Source organism: Opisthorchis viverrini (assembly GCF_000715545.1).
Source record: "Opisthorchis viverrini unplaced genomic scaffold opera_v5_162, whole genome shotgun sequence".
Lineage (NCBI taxonomy): Eukaryota > Metazoa > Platyhelminthes > Trematoda > Opisthorchiida > Opisthorchiidae > Opisthorchis > Opisthorchis viverrini.
The window spans coordinates 303,338-317,222 of NW_008751818.1; positions in this window are offsets into that span (position 1 = coordinate 303,338).

Sequence of the window (13,885 nt, forward strand, 5' to 3'; positions counted from 1 at the left end):
TGGATGGATAAACCAACTCCCATTTGTTGGTTATTGTAGTTGGGTGCTAGCACAAGTATGCATATCCAGTCGGGTGTCAAGCACATGCATCTCTGGACAAACCCGTTCAACTCTTTTGTTCCAGTTATTCAACCCAGTGATTGCATTCTCCCTTGCTCCACTTTCGACCATCTGCTCTTCACCTGTTTGTTTGTCCTAATGTTTGCGATTTGCTGCTTCATTTTTTCGTCAATCAACACACAATACACCCATCTGTCTGTGTGCCTCCGGCTACGCGCATTCAGTTCCATCTGGTTATCCCAACAGAACGGTCTGGTTATTTTGAGTGCTTGTCTTGGAACGAATATGGGCCACTTTGTGACCGCTGCTAACCATACTTCTTACGCTGTTTGAACGAGGTGCGCGATAGTCTGGTGTTTTGTTTCGAGTACCGGTCTGAAGCAATTTCGGTTACACACTGCTAACAGTCTGTGTGATGACTGCTCAGGTTAGCGTGAAAATACAACGGACCGTCAACCCGATCAGAGTGCTGGGATTGATAAACTAGTTTAAGCTCTTATGGATCGAGTATTGCTGTCGCTTTTGACGACCACTTTCTGAAGCTGATCAGGAGTTTAAAATCAACTTTTCGGACGAAATCGGAACATGTAGCTGTTCGCACGTTGGATGAATGCTTTGGTTTCCATACACCTGGGAACCGTCCTTGAGTCTTTGCTGACCTATATTATTCTTGTATCCACCTGAATTTCTCTTGAATGTCACATATAAGAAAAGGCGAATGACTGATATCGAGGACAGCTGCTTTAAACGATCTTTTTACTCATTCCCGTGACCATAGTTCCTCTCGGTATGCTCGCCAACCTAATTAGTGTTCATTTTGTAGCTCCATTGGGACCTAGCAGCCCTAGGCAATTGCTTCAGTTCCCAAATTTATATTTTGTGCTTTCAGTTACTAGTCCTTGGTTTCTGAGACCGGGGATTTGTTCACATTTCAGACTATATCAGTCGTATTTTCGCAATTGATGAATCTCATTGAGGATGAACTGTTTCGCTTAACATTCCTCATGCAGGCACCGACCACTCCCCCATTCTCACAACTACCCTTCTTCCCGTACAAATCAGTATAGTGATGTGTATGAAAGTATACGCACACCTACCTCACTCTCCGGTATCTGGACATTCAGTCAAACAATGCGCACACACAGTTCTTCAGGTGACTAAGCCGTAGACACACATCATGCGAGCTGTCTGGCTGTCTGTTTTTCTCCGTTTCGAGCCTTTATCTGACTGTTTTTCCCAATCCGACCAGGTTATGAGTTAAAGTTAGTTGCATTGAGTCAGCCGCAACCGTTGGCACGCTCCCATACTACCTTGTTTCCGTTTCCCCACTCCCTGTCATTGTCACTTGGCGCCGCTCTTTATCCTCGATCCTAATTTGCCACCCCGATTTTATGAGCCCACAAAACAAAGATTCATTTGTTTTGACGATCGTCTAATGGGTAACATCATATTCTCATCGGAATGCAGCACAATAAAACCCAGGGGTTACGGCAAATGTCAACCTAGTTAAGGTGCGTCCAACTACCAGTAGTTAGTGGCCCTGATGTTCCGAGACCTGAACAGTGCGTTTAATCAATTCTCTTTTCTCGGAAAATCACTGGCGTCTGCTCCAATTTTCATCTACACCTTCACTCTATTTTTCATTGTCATTCGACTTTCTTCTTGAGATTTATTTCGCATGGTAGCTGAACGATTTGAGCCGTATCTGGTTAGGGCAGTCGTGATTCACACACTATTTTCAGTTATTACTATGGGCAAATGCACGCCTATGTGGTTTTTATGGCTCTCCCCAATAAGTTGCACCGTCCCAGTTCCTGCCTGATAAGTTAACCGCGCTTTGTTCAACTGCCTGCGCAAGTCCTTGGAACAACGTGTTACTCGGTATTTATTCACTGAGTTGTTGCTGCATGGTGACAAAGAAACCGGGATGCGCATCGTAATCGTTCAATCCGTCTTCCAGACTGCTCTTGTCATATCACCGAGCGAGTATCTCTTAGAATAATCTCGCAATTTGGAATTGTTGTCACGAGCTTCTTTCTGTGGTCCGCAATTACAAACAGCGGATGAGAACCGCGATCGATATACTCTGCAGCCTAATTACGATAGCGTCATGAGCGTCCACATCTGAAATCCAGTCTTTTGGTGATCAGTGGTAACGTTGTTTCGACAAATACACTATCTGTATATCAGTTTGGTTTTCACGGAGGACTTAAATTCAATCTCTGGTTTATGATTTCCTTAATTGAATGTGGGGCACAAAGTCCGCCTCATGTTTCAGTTGGTACGAAGGAAACTACTCACAAGATTGCTAAACTTCTTCGACAGCCCACGACCGGCATCGTCCTTCTTGGGGCTCATCAGGTAGGCGCAGTGCCGATGTTCCGTCAACCTCATATTCTACTTAAATCCAAATCGCATGAAATTCAATAAGTACACTCATTTGCACATCAACTTGGTTTTCACGAAAGATTAAACTCACTCTCCCGTGTATGATATTCTTCAACTGAATCCGATGCCACCAAGCCAACCTGTTCGGTTTTCGGAACGTGATCAAGGCAGTTTTTAAGCGAGGTCTTCTGTAGAATTGGTTCAGGGTCACTACAATGGTCTCTCATGCCAGTGAGATTTCACACAGATTTCATCCATCAGGGAGAGTTAATCTATGGTGGATAGTCGGGGTCTATTTTGTAGTCGCCGTAATATCATCTGATATGAACTACTTGACTGCACTGTGCTGCTCAACCATCCGTGGCTGAATGTTAAATTCCTATCCCAAATGTTTCAGGCTCGGTCCTTCTTGGAGGCCAAGGAAATTCACGCCACTGAAAGTTTCCGATTAGGATGAAAAAGCTGTAAAGTAATTCTGTAAAGTGACAGCGTTGACTTGAACTACAGGTGAATCAGAGGCTTGTCCAAATGCCGTTGAATTAAAGGCCTTCTTTGAGAATCCATCCAGATCCACACACCACTTTTATAACGGTGAATATCTCTAATAACTTTTCGGAGGAATATATATTGAGGTAATGGGAATTTTCTTGTATGATTTACGTTTTTCGCTACTTGAGAGTCTCTGCAAAAGCGTGAATATCTGTCATTCGTAAAACCGAGTGTGACCAATGAAGCAGCAGAGAAAATTTTCGAAGCTTTTGAACAGCTGTCGTCACTGCAGATCGCTGCAGCCGGTGAGATGATCGCGGTGAGATCATAGGCTGTCTCTGCACGCTCACCGATTAGCGCCGTCAGGCGTCCATTGTCCTAGCCTGTGATAGACACTTTGGCCCGCCCATCGAGATGATGTAAATAAACGTGAAAACTACGTTCCACTGTGGCACCCTTTTATTGTATAGCCTCCGTGCATGTTGGCTTAGATGTCGGCAGGTCGCCTTGGGTTGGGTTCGGATCACAGAATCTTCGGCCAGTAGCTTAACCATTGAGACATCATTAAGCAGTATGTGGGGCTGTGGATCGTGTTACATAGCGACGGTTGGTTGGGTCCAAAGTTGCTAGCAGAGTAACGACCAAAAAATACAGAGGAACAACTCCAAGGCGGTACTACAAATACTCTAGGTTTACCATCCCTTCCGTGATATCCCCTGCATTCGTGGGTCTTCGGAAACCGGTGTGCATCTCAGTTGCTCAGCCCCTGTCTTGCATCGCAATCGATTCATAGAACCCTCTTATTTTGTTCATAATTTTCCCAGGCGCTTGATCTTTACTGGCTTCTCCGACTGGTAGGCCTTTTCTGAGTCTCATGTGCTCTTTCCCATTCAGTTTTTTTGTGGTGTCCAATCCTCAAGCAAATGTCCCATCATCCATATTTCGTTGCGTCTTTTCAAACATTCAGTCACTCTACTCGAGATAACTCAGTGGTTAGGGTGCGAACTGAACGGTGGCATCTCGACTGATCATGTCAAGGCAGCCTGGCAGTATCTCAGCCTTCCTGCTTCCTTTGTGTGGCATGGCAGCTATATACCGAAAGGTTGTTACACGTTTAATATTTTGTTCATTCTGCTCTGCTGGGTCCGGTGTGCGTACACACCTGTCCTAGTTTGTTAAGAATCACGTGTCATCCTTTTAAATCCTATGTCAACCAAACACCAGCTCCGTGGATTAAAATCTGCCAGTGACATCTCCTCCAGCATACGTGGGAGTTTTTTTCTCTTCGCAACTAATCTCTCTCGCAAAGTAACAAGCAACAGTCGAGCCCAGTTCACTGGTCGTGTTGGTGTACAGGTGCACTGTGAGTTCACCATTAGCCCACTATCGGATGTTCTGTCGTAAGCCAAACCTACCTTCCCCTGGTTACAAGTACGTCCATTTGTCTGTTTGCACAATCTTTGTAGTTGATGTGCACAGGTTATCTCACTCAACTTCTACTGTCCAACCTCCCTGTTCCCTTGTTTATCGGTTTTCCCTTCTCCCCAGCTTTGTGGACGTTGACACCGTTGTCTCTCATCTGTGGGTGGGAATTTCATCCTTGTAGGATTTTCACTGCATAGAACATTAGACAGAATGTAGCAAAAATTGTCTCGGTTTGGATTGTTCTCAAATATAGAGTATTTCTGCTTTTCATGGTCATTTCTGAGCCAATGAACATCAGGCGTTTAGGTGCATTTTTTGGGGGTGTCTTTGGCACCAGCGCTGTCGGAAAGTTTACCAGCTTCTTTTCATCAAAATAGTCTTATAACTACAGGCTAACTATTTTCTGGACCGAAAGTGATAGAGAAGAAGGGTGAACTGCATTTGAAGTAGCATAGTCGTTATCTTGGAATAACATACTAATTATAAGGTTGCCCAAGAATTGGACGACCCACTACGGACTTCGTCTTTCTTAAGCCGTCGCCTCCGATTCTCCATTATCCTTATGTTCCGCTTGAACACCAAACGAGTGTATTCCCCCAATAGCCTAATTAATAGTTCCTTAGTTGTTGCCAACCCCGTTTTAAGTCCAGCGTACCGCGAATAAAAAAGTAGGTGTTTCCCGTGAACTTTTGAATGTTAGGAAAACTTTTCGCATTTAAACATAAATAAGGAATTTGCGGAAGTTTTGTTCCCGAAAATGACGTAGATTGCCAGTAGATTTTTGAAGAAGATAACGAAGAAAGCGTACCTTTTACTGCTTCATCTACTGCATACAAAATATAGTTCTCACCTGCCCAGTTTTGGCTTTCTTTCGAATTCGCACTCGGTGAATGCCTATAGTGCAATGGGACCCGACCAAGTGATACTTTCCAGTTGTATTGTGACATCATAACATAAGTTCCCAGTTGTCCCAAACTTAATTCTGCATCGATCTAATTAATTTAGGACAATGACCATCGCTCTCCATTTTGCCTTTAATGTTATCGCCAATTCATCAACTCTCAAGCTTCTTTATGTCGACGAAAAATTCCGCATTTCACTAGAGCACTTTTGGAAACAACCTAGACACAAACGAATCGGTTTTCGTCCTTTCAGAACGGACTTCTCTGGGGTCATAACGTTTTTGTGGATAAACGGAAGCCCTTAGGGTTAAGCGTCCTAGGGGGCGAGATTGCTCAAGTTTTTAGAGCGCGAAGTAACTGACCGAAAGGTCCGTGTTTCGAACCCGACGCCTGCCTCTCGACTCCCCCTGTCTAGGCTTGGGCAACCTGACAGTATCCCAGCCCTCGTGCTTCCTTCGGGTAGCATGGCAGCTAGGCACTGGAATGGTGTTACAGCCGAACGACTTTTTACGCGTCCTAGGACGAAATCTAGAGCTCGACATAGAATCTAGAATTGTTCAACAATAGGGAGGGGGTATTCCATTGTATCGTGATCGGTGAACCAGTTCTGTCCATCGAATTCGGATCTGCTGCATCGGATGCACACGACACTAATTCTAGGCAGCATCACAGGCAAGTCGCCAGGCGTCGGAAAGGGGCGAAATAGCACGTTACGTTTCTACGGGCACTGTAGACCCGTGTCGCCCTCACTTCGGTTACAAAGATCATCGAAAATATTGGGACAATATCGAAACCATAGTTGATTTACTTTTTATATGCTCTCCGAGTCCTATGAATCCAACCGCACCTTCTCCCATTAATCGCGGCTATCCTGTTTTTCCAGTTAACGCTCAAATGACACATCGGACTACTGCCTCGACCATACCATACATGTCCGCGCGTTGAATTCTTCATGTTTGCCGGTGTCATATTTGGAGCTCGAGGTGGCTCAGTGATTAAAGCGCAAATTTATTGACTAGAAGGTCCGTGGTCCGAACCTAACCTTTGCACCTTGATAGTGTCCGTGGTTCGAACCCGACGCCTGCCTCTCGACTCCCCCTGTCTAGGCTTGGGCAACCTGACAGTATCCCAGCCCTCGTGCTTCCTTCGGGTAGCATGGCAGCTAGGCACTGGAATGGTGTTACAGCCGAACGACTTTTTACGCGTCCTAGGACGAAATCTAGAGCTCGACATAGAATCTAGAATTGTTCAACAATAGGGAGGGGGTATTCCATTGTATCGTGATCGGTGAACCAGTTCTGTCCATCGAATTCGGATCTGCTGCATCGGATGCACACGACACTAATTCTAGGCAGCATCACAGGCAAGTCGCCAGGCGTCGGAAAGGGGCGAAATAGCACGTTACGTTTCTACGGGCACTGTAGACCCGTGTCGCCCTCACTTCGGTTACAAAGATCATCGAAAATATTGGGACAATATCGAAACCATAGTTGATTTACTTTTTATATGCTCTCCGAGTCCTATGAATCCAACCGCACCTTCTCCCATTAATTGCGGCTATCCTGTTTTTCCAGTTAACGCTCAAATGACACATCGGACTACTGCCTCGACCATACCATACATGTCCGCGCGTTGAATTCTTCATGTTTGCCGGTGTCATATTTGGAGCTCGAGGTGGCTCAGTGATTAAAGCGCAAATTTATTGACTAGAAGGTCCGTGGTCCGAACCTAACCTTTGCACCTTGATAGTCCTTGTCTAGGCTTAGGTGGCAGGGCAGTATCTCAGCCCTCTTTCTTCCTTCGGGTGGCATGGTAGCTAGGCACTGGAAAGGTGATGTAGCTGGACGATTATTGTTATTTTTAGTATTAGTATTGATATTTCATTATCATTTCATTATTAGTATCATGTTTGTGTGTCTCCAGAGGAATTATGCTATATTCTGTCGCCATTGCCATCAACACTGATGGGACAAACGTTTTAGTCATACATAAGTGTTTATTTTCCACTTGTGTACGAGTTAACAAAGGGATGGTTTTCTTATAGGTTGCTGCAATATCTATCATCCTGTAATCCGTCTCAACATCCTTTGTAGACACATATCCTGATGACCAGTACTTGCTCTCTGTTTGCTGTACAGTGAAATGGTTGTTTACTGCGATCAATTTACCTGTGTCCACTCAGAACAAGACTTGTTTTCTCACGCTGTCTCCTCGCAGTAGTGTACACGTAGCAGACGTACAAAGTGGTCAAACACAAGCTTTTTAAAGCCAAAACAAATATATCGAATTAATCCGTCGGCCAAATCAAGAGGGACCAATCCGGGCGGGTTGTATTTTGGGAGAATCGGATATGTAGGGTAAAGAGCTCACAGTCTCTTTAGTGTCAGAAACTTTTGGCCCAATTCGTATAGTTTTTTTTAGACCAATGAGTATCCAGTATATTCACTCAGCGGTAAGTACTAAATTTCACCGATTGACGCATCTTACACGAACTTTCCGTGTCCTGTAGTTATTTTGCGTGGATTACCTAGACTAGACTGAACTACCTGGTGGACTGCTGACTTGTATACTTTCCATGGGTGGAACAGGAGTTGGACAGCAGACTCCTTGGGGTGGCTCGCCTTCCAGTAAATAGAAACATGACGGTCGAAAGTACTCAACCTGGAGCCTACTGAATGGTTGGAGACTGAATGAGACTTGAAGAAAGCTCTTTGCAACAGAACCTTATTTCATTCGTCAAGCGTACAGTCACTGAGGTGTCAGAGACAAAACCACATTTCTCTAAGGATGTTTCTAGTGTGCGCTGCCCATATTCTTATTGGGCATCAATCCGTGCAGACTTGGGGCTGCTTTTCGTTACGTCATTCTTTGGTGTTACGCAGTGCTGTGTGACATGGTTTTAGACTATTGCTACCTCCGGCAGGTGATAAATATTGTGTGTTGAACTGCAGCCATAAATAATTTCTCGTATATTCATCAACGTTTCTGTGACCCAGGATTTGACAAAGTCCGAAAGTTAACAGTGTGGTCTGGACCATATGCCTCCAAGATATAACCAACTCAATTACCTGACTTCCGAGATTGGATTTTCTCTGAATGAACCGGTTTCGACCCGGTTTTGGCAATTCCACTAAATTATGTTCCACAAACTGTCAGTCTGATGTTTTTCATCCCGAGCACATCACAGCACTTGAGCGCTTGGATTAGATGTTTGAATGCTACCTCTGAATTTGCGGGTGACCGGTGAAGTTCAAACTTTGTATGAATATCACATAGGAATTGTCCGGACAGCTTTTTGGAAAACATGATTTTTTTGGAACTACCCGGTTTTTTGTCTTTTGCCTTACCTGATTTAATAGGTGTTTCCAGACGCGGACTTATTCAGAGGAATTATCAAGTCGCACGCAGCATTGGAATTAGGGTTCCTGAATTGAACTCGCTTTTTCGTTTGAACCTAATATAGCTATACAGTCAGGTGAACGTGAGCGACGAGTTTGCAATAATGTTTCAGGACAAATTTTGTGATATCTGTCATGAATTGATTCTTTTCATTGCCGGTTCGCCGGATTTCGTGGAACACCTTTCACACGGTGATTACCAGCTCTCGTATGGTCCAAATGCATTCGCGTCTCTATTATTCTACTCCACTAAAATCCTTGTCCGGTCGCTGAACTCAATTGCAGGTGTCACTGTGGGCCTTTATAAGTTGCTGAAATACTTATACAAGCTGAACACCTGTACAGTGTCACTATTTTCTCAGATAATTCCCTACTTTCCGTGTTTTTCAAACTGGTATGCTTTTCGAGAAGCATGATCACAAGACTGACCAAATCAGTCACTCGTATCTACTCTGCTGTCTCATATTCCCAAAGATCTATACTAGCCTGTATCATTCACCAACCAGCTTATTTTGCTCACTCTCAGTCTATCGCAATAAAGGACCCTGTAAGTTGGACCCCGATTGTTGACGTATGTGTGGCGTGTGGTTTTCGTCGCATCTCGTTTTTACCCAGTGTATGTGCGTGTGTGTGTTTGTAGAGGTCGCGCACTGATTCCACTTCATTTTGTGCGTCATCGATGAAAGACGTTGTCCGTTTGGAAATGTGAATTCTGTTTAATGTTGTGTCTTGTCTCAATATATCAGCCAAACACACATTAACATAGTGTGTTTGTTTACAAATCCCTTGGTGTTGTCCCACTCTATGATGAACGCGCCTAATGGGCTTGTCATCTGGTCGATTCACTAGCCCACCGTCACAACTGTAGGTGGCGCAGTTTGCCCCAGCGTGACGATAACCTTCACTCATTTCTTGTGTGTATCCTCTCCCCCCGCTTTTGGTAGACGTTTTGTGCATCGGCCCACGCTAATTCACGACAAAGTGAACACAGTTCCTCGTTTCGATCGATTGTTTGCAGATTTTCCCACTGAGCAAAATTTCCCAACGGATTTTCCCTCGTTTCATCTCTGCTTTTTCATCGGTCGCTGTGCTCCCTCTCCCTCCCTCTGCAAGCAGTACACCTTTGCTTCTCGTATCTGTGATCAAAGCAGCTCTATTTTCCATCCATGTAGACCCGCACCATCACACCACCCCATCATGCTAATCGCAACAACTTACTCTCATTTTGCAGCTATTGTTCGTTTGATCGCCCCATTGGACTACGAAACTGTGACTGGATATCAGTTGCTTCTGGAAGCACTGGACACGTCTACCGCGTTATCAGCTCGAGTGCAACTGTCTATAAATGTTACGGTGAGTTATACCTTCACCTAAATACTTGACTGGCTTTTGAGAGGTAGGTGAATAGAATGAACGTCAGGCCGATAATAGGATAGCGTTTTCGAGAATACTTACACGACACGGTGAAAATTAGCACTTCTGTTTTATGTATACGCTGTTACCTCATATTCTGGCTGACTGTTCTTAAATAATTGATGCACAATCTGAGATGCAGTCGCTCTCTGAGTTGACCGAATTAATCGATGAACCCGGTAATTTCGTTGCGAACAATCGAACCGTCAACTAGATGCTCATTTGAACTGCTATTGAGTTTTGGTGGGCCCGCTGCGCACTTGCTCAATCTGTCGGGCCCTAACATGCAGCTGTCAGCTTCCTGTTCTGTGACTCATTAAACCTGTAGCCAAAGAGATGTTTCAAATCAACCAATAAAGACCTACTTCCACACTGGCAGTTATGTCGTCGGACTTCGATGTTCACAATTTTGATGACTATTTTTTGTTGAGGTCTACTTTAGCTCATCACATGCCTGTCTGCATTGATTCAGCGTGATTACTTGCCTAATTGACGGGATAGGCATTTTCGATTGAAGCAGTTTCCCGGTAACACGGACTCTATAATGTTGTTTTTATTGAAAAGTCAAACTACTGTATTAACGTTTTATTAGTAGTTCCATTTATTTTTCAGTTTTGCGTCTCAATTCTTGCATTCTCCGCTTTTCAAGACAAACGGGTGATCCACTAATTAGGGGATGAGTCTTTCATTTCTGTTGTCGATCTTCAGCACGGGTTGCTTGAGGCTTGTGGCGTGAGGGTGGGGATACTACCAAATTGCCCGAGCCTAGATAGGAACAGTCGAGATGCTGAGGTTGGGCTTGAACCACGGACCTTCCGATCCGTAAGCTGGCGCCATAACCACTGAGCTATTCTGAACTCTGATTAGTTACTGCACGACTCTTAATGAAACGTTTCTTGGAATATGTTTGCCATTTAGTCACAAGTGACTAAATGCTTCTGACTTGTTCTAACCCAGTGATTTCACTTTCAGTCGTACATATATCTAGATTTAACATATCCCGCTTTATTCTCTATCCTAATTAATCTCTGCTGTAGTCGTCTCGTACCAAAGGTAAAACGAAGAGCTCTTGCCACATTCACCCTAGGTCTTACGCAACCTATTGGTATGCGAAACAAGCGCAGTTTTTAGTGCCTTTAGTATGATCGGAATTTGGTAAAGGGGGCCGCAGTAGTTATGTGAACTGGATGTTGACTGTGCGAAACATGGACGACGGGATATTTTAAAAATTCTGGGGAGGATTCGCGAGGAGATTCTAGTTTACACAAGATGCATACACGCGCCTGTATCAACTTGTGGGACTACGAATCGGGGGCACCTATCATTGCACCTATCATTGACGCAATCTTGAGAAACTTAAACTTTGGAAATTAAAGATCAACACCTATCAAGCCTAAAGCTTTCTGACATTGATGCGGCATTTCGTACACCAAAATTCTACGGTGGAATTCGAATGACATTTGGGCGTGATTGCTAACTTTAGCAAATCCATCCGTGAACAAGAGCGGACGGCAAAGGGGGCGATGCTGCTGTTTGGCGTAGCAACCAACAGGCAGATTTCACTGACGTCATCGGCAGTTTTATCCTCCTTCTCTTCTAATCGACTGTAGGTTAGCTGGCATAGATCTGTGTTCAAGGACCCTACAGTACCCGAACATCTGTCGTCCGTGTTATCTTTTTGTTGAACTTAGATTGTCCGCCCTTTTACGCTACTCTGTACTGGATGTGGAGTACACCGCTGTTCTCAATGATTAAACACTATTGGTTAGGGTGCCAGATGTACTTTGAGACTGGGATGCGCGATTCGCAACCCGTTACCATTCTGCTGAGGTCATTTTTATATTGTTTCCCCCGACTGGCAAATAACTTCATAACGCTGCGACTACAAACTGCTGCAAGTCCACACATCCTGGTTTCCGAGGCTACCAAACTAACTCACTGTACGGAATGCAGTTCACAACCATTGTTTCTAATTTTCAACTCTTCATTTGTCCGTCTTTTTACGCGTTGCTACGTCAGCCGCCGGTTCGTTAGGGCGCTATCCGTGTCGTGGTTTATAGATTTTGCGTCCGTAGACAACACAATCTGTCTCACACACGCAAAGTGTAGGTGTATGCCTATCCGCGCATGATAAATAGCACACGTGTAATTGAGGCCGTTTGTTGTATGCGCGCGTAGCTTCTAGCATGGGCCCGGGTACACCGGATGGCTGATTAATTAAAATCTCACTGCAAATGGCTGGCATGTCGCCCAACTATTTCAGTTTCGTGAGGCATCTTTTTTCCACACGATCAGCAACATCCGCATGTAACCGAGATCGGACACTGTGTTCGGTCCCGATGGTTTTATACGAAGCCGAAACTTGTACAAACTTCAATCGGGCGCGAAGTTGCGTTTTCTGTGCTGTAAATAGTGGGCGATCTTAGCGTTAGCTGTCGAGTTCAGTCACCAAACAAATGACTTCCAGGCGTGAAACACCTGAGCCATATATACTAAATCCGCATTTCTCTGCGACTACGTGTGTGACAAGGGCGCGATAACGAAGTTGCTTTGTTCTGCCTTGTTAAGTATATCAGATCATCCTCGGGAGAGCATCCAACATTGAGGGCTCCATCTCTGGTAGTTATATCGTTATCTATTTACTCCAGCAATATCCCACAAAACAACAGCTTCAAATAAGAAAATTGTAATGATTTCTGCAGCTGCTGTGTACGTGGTCTTTCATTATCTTTAACTTCCTGGTCAGACTATCCCATGATTTTTTGACCATCCGCGGTTCTGTAGTGTATGCCGCTACCTACACAAGAATAGTAGGGTCCAATGCCGTTGGAAACGCTGTGCTCGGAGGAGACACTAGGGCACTAGGGAATTACCCCCAAATGCGCGTCTTAATGTGACCCTTACCGAATGGTCTTACTAGCTATAGCCGTAGTAACGATGAATAGCAGCCCTTCAAAACCACCAAACCCTTATATTTCACCAATACTGGGCTACCATTTGCAGACACATCTCTTACGGCCTTGTGGTGCCATCCATCCGCAGTTTCAATACTCCCACCTAAAAGTTTCTGTCTACTGCACGAGGTTAAGTGAACGCTGTATCAATGCAGTGATGAACGAAGGGGAAGATGTTGGTGGGAGACGGAACTTTGAACTTTGTTTCTCTCGTTTTCAAGGAAAAGTGGCATCGGTATACGACGCTGCCTGGCATATTCAACCCTAGCTGAGTTTTTGATCACAAATGACCAGCTGCCCACAAATTACACACATGATAACGCATGTGGTGCACAAGACGATAGCAGATCGGAAACAGATCTGTTGTTGCTCGCTGTTTTCCTTCTGATTTCGGCCACCGTTCCCTTCAAGAAAAAAAATATTCCGGAGTGTATGCTGTCCATTTTTTTTCAGTCACCTGGTCAACAGGCTGCTGTTTGAAACTGCTTTTATCGAATGAATCCTGGAGCTTCGCTGCATTGCATCTATGCACCCTGCAGTTTTTTGTCTTATTGTGTATATTGTTAAAATCAGCTGTCCTGCGACCAAAACACAGCTTCAGTGACGGGGTGAAGTTTGGTTCAACAATAGCGATCAAGAATTCCTGAAACTTGCCCAACTTGAAATCCTGTGTTTTCCTCACGTGCTTCCAGCGATGGACGTCGAACTATCCCTGAAACATAGTGTTGATTGTGTAGTAGCTGTACTATGTATGTGATTTTGCTCCTTGGTACGCCGTTTCGTTCCTTTTAGAGGGAGCCTTTTGAGGAGAGAATTTCTCATGCTGCAGAATGGTATTCTTCGACCGACCCCCCCC